The sequence below is a fragment of the Hibiscus syriacus genome, unplaced genomic scaffold (assembly GCF_006381635.1).
Source record: "Hibiscus syriacus cultivar Baekdansim isolate YM2019G1 unplaced genomic scaffold, ASM638163v2 tig00111427_pilon, whole genome shotgun sequence".
Taxonomy (NCBI): domain Eukaryota; kingdom Viridiplantae; phylum Streptophyta; class Magnoliopsida; order Malvales; family Malvaceae; genus Hibiscus; species Hibiscus syriacus.
In genome coordinates this window covers 647,903-653,912 of record NW_024063088.1, presented here as the reverse complement: position 1 = coordinate 653,912, position 6,010 = coordinate 647,903, and positions in this window count along the sequence as shown.

Sequence of the window (6,010 nt, the reverse complement as noted above, 5' to 3'; positions counted from 1 at the left end):
GGAATTTGGGCCATGGTTGATTTTTGGACCTTGAAAATCGCATGAGATTCACTTCTAAAAGTGCATATAATAGAAGGGCAAACGAGGATTCCGGCAATAGTTCTCTATAGGGATTAGTTTAGAATTACAAGGGCCTTCCACGAGTTAAAACACTACTATGATTTATTTGTCAAGGGAGTCTTTAACCAGTTCAGCGATATATATCATCAGATGCTAGATGTGTGATTTATGGATAGTTTTGTTGTGCGGCAACTTAATTTAAGGTTAAAAACAGTGATTTTGGGACACAATTGAAAATGTGATAAAAATTATAATATTTTAGGTTGAGTGCAATCTAAAATATTATATTTTTACTATTTCAGGGTCGAACCTAAAATGTTACGAACAATATAACATTTCGATTGCCAATAGAAAATGTTATAAAGAAAATAACATTTTCGGTTCAACCAAAAATATTAAAAAAAATATAACATTTTACGTTGCGCTCAATCTAAAGACATTTTACCTTTTTAAATCACCTCTTAGCAGTAATCTCAAACTATTAAATTTTAAATTACATTTTTCAAAAGTACTTTTAAAAGAATTTTTTAGGTTACAATTTTTCAAAAACAATAACAAACTGGAATGCTTTCATTAAGTCGGTTCATATAGTATAATTCTTTCAACTTGATTTGGTTTCTGGACCGATCGCAACCTACGCCAACCAAACTACTTTTTGCTCAATGAGGTTGATTGGGATCTTCTTTTTGGTTTGATAATCTGAAACCTCTAGGTGTGGCGCAACAAAGTATTGTTTGATCTAAATTTGTCGCCGATGAAAGTATATTGCAACAAAACTTGCGCATGCAACAAGGAGCTATGCATGCTCGGATGTTGCACGTTCCTTTGGATGTGGGTCGTGCGAGGAGTGCTGAACGTTCCCTCCTTTGGCTTCCTCTACTGATGGGGTGGTTTAAGTTAAACCAGATGAGACCAGGCGTTCTACTTTGGGTCTAACTGTGTGGAGGCGCGTTGAGGGATCATTTTAGTGGCTTACTTGTTTCTTGATGCAGAGCTATGGGGTATATTTGAGGGGCTGAGGTTGGCTTAGGATTTGCGATTGTCGGTTGTCATTATAGAGACCGATAATAGGGAAGCTTTCTCCGTGCTTGGATGGGGTACGAAACCGAGGGGGTTCGTCCATGGTGGCGTACGTCGCCGAATTTACTAAATGTTGTTGGAATTTATATTTCACTTATGCACATCGCGAATACAAGGAGGTCACTGATAGGATGACCAAACTATCATGGTCTATCCCTTCTTTTTTTTCTTTTTAAATAAACTAATATATGTAGAAAATTACTTTATGAACAATTTTTAATGTTTGATCATTGTAGTGCTATATGTTATTTTTTTAATGAAATGTATACAATCAGATTTAGAAAATAAATAAACAAAAAGTATCAAATATTTATCATATAGTAATAAGTTTACGAATAATATCATTTTAACCTAAAGATTTTTGAACAATTTAATTGGTATATTTTTTTGTGTGAGAGGATTTACCAATGTTTTCAAAACCGGACCGGACATTGAACCGGTGAAGGTACTGGTTTACTGGTTCAACCGGGTTCAACCGCGGTTGAACCGGATTTTATATAAAATAATATATTTTTTTAATTTTACATAATATTCAAAGCAATATTTAATATATATGTAACATTTTTTTTTTAAGTTTACAATATTAAAAGGTATAAAAATATCACAAGTCATAACATGTATAAATGAAAAACCATAAAATCAAGTGAAATAAAATGATTCAAATCAACTACAACATAATATTTAAGGTAAAACATATTAAATAATAAATATAATTATATAACTATAATCAAAAAAATAAAATTGGGGCTTAAAAAATCATAACTAATGATGTCATTTGGTTTAATTGTTTTAAAAAAAACAATCCCACATGGCTAAGAAACATAGAAGAGCATCCCAACTTACTTCTATAAATAATAGAGGTAATTTGACATTCAAAATCATGGAGCCTTTTGGTGAGCACAAAGCGAACTATTCTTTTGCTTCAATTGAGCTCAAATTTTAGGCTTCAATTGAGCTCAAATTTTAGGCTTCGATCGAACTTCTAAATTTTTTTTTGAGTTCGAGCCTTTTCGATTTCAAGTTTTAATATTATATTTCGAGTTGATAATTTTTAGCTCGTGAGTTTTTGAGTCGAGTTGAGCTTACTTTTAAAGTTTTCGAGTTCGAGTCGAGCTCAGCAATACTCGAATTTGACTCGGCTCGTTGAACAAACGACGTCGTTTGGTTTAATTTTTTTTAAAGAAAAAAAGTGAACCGGCAGTTCAAACCGGTTTTGCCGGTTTTCAGCCGGTTCACCCCGGTTTTCATCCGGTTCTTCCGGTTCTGTGCTAATCCGGTTTTGGGAGTTAACCGGATCGGACAGGCCACCGGTTCACGGTTCAACAGGTCGAACTGGCTGGTCTGGTTCGGTTTTAATAACATTGGGATTTACTATCATCCGCTTCTTCTTATTTGTTAGGGTAAACTACATCAGTTACTACTAAATTTTAGGCATTATATCATTTATACCACTGGACTTTTAATTTGTCAATTATAGCACTGAACTTTGATTTTCATTTCAATTATACCATTGAACTGTTAAATCATTAACAACACGATGATGTGGTTGATGGATGTCGACATGGCTAATAGTTGTTGATATAGACATCTCACCAAAACAATGCCATTTTAACCTGGCTGTTAACGATTTAACGGCCTAGTGATATAATTGAAACGAAAATCAAAGTTCAGTTCTATAATTGGTAAAATTGAAAGCTCGGTGGTATAAACAATATAATGCCTAGAGTTCGATGGTATCTAGTGTAGTTTACCCTATTTGTTATACTAACAGCAGCATAGTATAGATCTAATGTTCTATCTAATCGTTAAATACTTGAAGATTGGTATTGCATCAATAGTTTATCAATACACATATCTTGGTTATAATATCAACTGCCTAAATTTGACTAAAATTTCTAAAGTAGACCCTCAATCATGTGAAGTTGTGGTATGAACTCTAAACATATATTGGCTATCATTTAAGCCCCTATTTGTGATTGAAATATTATGAATGTCGTTTCTTGTTTGAAATCGAGTTATACATGGTTTCACTTAGTCAATGTGATATCACCGATTTGGTTCACGGTTAGATTGGATTGGGGGTGTTACACTTCAAGTTTATCTTCTTTTTTATCCCATTAAATTTGTCCCTTACTGACTTTTTTGTCATTTTTTTAACTTTGACTCATTATTATTAAAATTTTATTATTGATAAAAAATAAAAAATAAATATTTTTAAAATCTTAAATCAAGTAGTTTTTAAATATATATTTTATAAAATTTAATTGTTTAAAATATTTAACATAATCATGGTTAAAGTTTTAAATTATTGACTTTAAAAAAAATCAATAAGGACATATTTAGTGGGATAGAGGGAGTATTTTCTTCGATTATGGTTTTTGACATTTTTTGTAAGGTAAGTTTGAGATCTAGGGCTCATTCAAAAAAAATATTTTTTTGGAGGGGTGTCGAATATTGGAATTTTTTTTTTATCTAGGATTGTTTTTGCAAGGATTTCAATCTCAATTTTATAGAGGGGTTTAGGGTTTTTTTTATTAGGATGTTCAAAGTTCGGTTTAATCGAATTAAGTGATCGAACCAAAGTTTTCTTCGATTAATCGGTCGGTTAATTTTTGATTAGGTTGGATAGTGATTAAGGACTTTTCAGACTTCGTTACCGGTTAATTCTATTTGAAATCGGATAATTAACTAAATTTGAATTTGGGTACGGTTGGTTTATTGGTGGTGGAATTGGAGTGGTAGGGAAAACTATCAGTAGGAGGTTAGAGACAAAGAAGCAGGTAAAATTCGGGTAGAGAGATTTTGGATTCTGTATTTGAACCTTGGGCTTGGGTTCGGACAAATTTAAGTATATACACATATATCAAGTGAAAAATCTCTCTAATATTTCTCTCTTTGTTCCTATCTTCTTCTCTCATTCATTCTTTCATGAAATTAAGTAAATAAGTCTCATTCTTTCATGGACTGAAGTAAAAAAAATCTAAACTATATATTACATTTTCCCTTTGTATTCTTAAAATTTAAATTCATCGTCTAAATTTCTAATTTCAATTGATTTGTTATCTCAATTTCATCTATTTTACCAACAATTCTTTTCACCAAACTTACTTTTATCAATGTCTTCTTGTTTTATATTCTTAAGTCGATTTTGATTTCATAAATATGAATTATTTAAAATTTTAACATTTTTAAGTTTCAGTCCTCTATTTTTGCTCGAATCAGAACGAGTCGAGATAGATGAAAAGTCTTAAAAACTCAGATTCGGGACGAGTTTAGTTAAGATCATTTACTTTTCAGGTTAGAGTGCTAAAAAATCCGCACCACCTTATTTTGTTGCTATCCTTATCTACCATCAGTGTTTAATAATAGAGTGACTAAAATAAGTAAACTACCTACAATAATTAAATTTGTAATTCTTTTAGTAATAAAAAATAAAATAAAAACTCACTAAAATTAGAAGATTATCCAAGTGGTTTACTTTTTAGACATTTTTTTATAAGAAAATCTTATAAGTAGAATATTAAAGAAATTAAATATTACATAAAGCAAGTGATTTTTGTGAAAAAATAATTGTTGCTATTCCTAAAGACTCAGTTCGAGTACCATAAATACCTGAGGTGTGAACGCTCAATATCAAGAGATTAAAAATTATATTTAAACATATATTATCTTATATTTACTCTAAATTAATTAAAATAATATCGAAGAAAATGACAATCATGAAATCAATGAATATTTGATGAAATCCTTAAAGAATAATGTCATATGATGATCGTGTACGTATAACCTTTCTAATTCTTTTTAATGGCCTCTCATCCGAGGCACGTGGATGTTGCTGTAAGATATTAGCATACCATTGTAGATTTGTGGTTACATAATTCATTTAATTTTGTTATTTATTTTTTCTACAGTTTTGTTATCTGACAATTTAATTTAACTAATTCAAAATGATTTTTAACTTAAAATGTTATCATATTTAACTTAAAATATTATATAAATTTATAATATTTTCGGTTATAACCTAAAAATTACGATTTTGATAAGAATTTAAGTTATAACTGATTTCTATAATTTTCTAATATTATATTAATAATAAGTTATATTTTAGAAATTTTCGATAAAGGTAGATTTGTTATAAATTTAGAAAGGACAAGTATTGGTTTGGCAGGTTTGGGAAGGTTAGGTTAAGGCTGGAGAAAGGAAGATTCGAGGAAGTGAGAATAAGGGATGAGCCATTGTCTTGTGATATTGACATTCACCTTCCGCTTTCTTCTCTTCTTTTCACCATGATGCTGATTGTTTAAGGATTTTTAATTTTCAAAATGATTTTATTGAGATGAGGCTCAACTCAATCATCCATTCAAAGAATTTAGGATATCGCCGTCTATTTTCGTAATTTTATTTTGTTCATATAATTATTTTTTTTAAAAAGCATATCTAATATTATATTTGAGCTTTGTTTTAGTTATCCTTCGTTAAAATAAACAAAACTACGGACGTGATAAATTTTTTTCAATAAAGACGTGTTAATATCTTATGATGACATGTCAGTATCATCGTTAATTTTTTAAAGACAGTTGATTAAAACAGAATCAAAATATAACGTTCGGTATGATTTTGAAAAATAAAATAATTGAATGACCAAAATAAAACATAAAAATAGGTCGATAACATAATATGTAATTTACCTGGAGTTTATTTTAGTTGGTAAAAGGAGCAAGTTAGTGTTAATCTATTATTATTGAGAATCTTAAAAAAAAACTGTACAATAAACAAAGGGGGAAAAAGAAACGTTTCAAATCAGAAATAGATCGAGAGGGTGAGTGAAGACATACATCATTTTTAAAAATTTAAAATTATTATATATTTT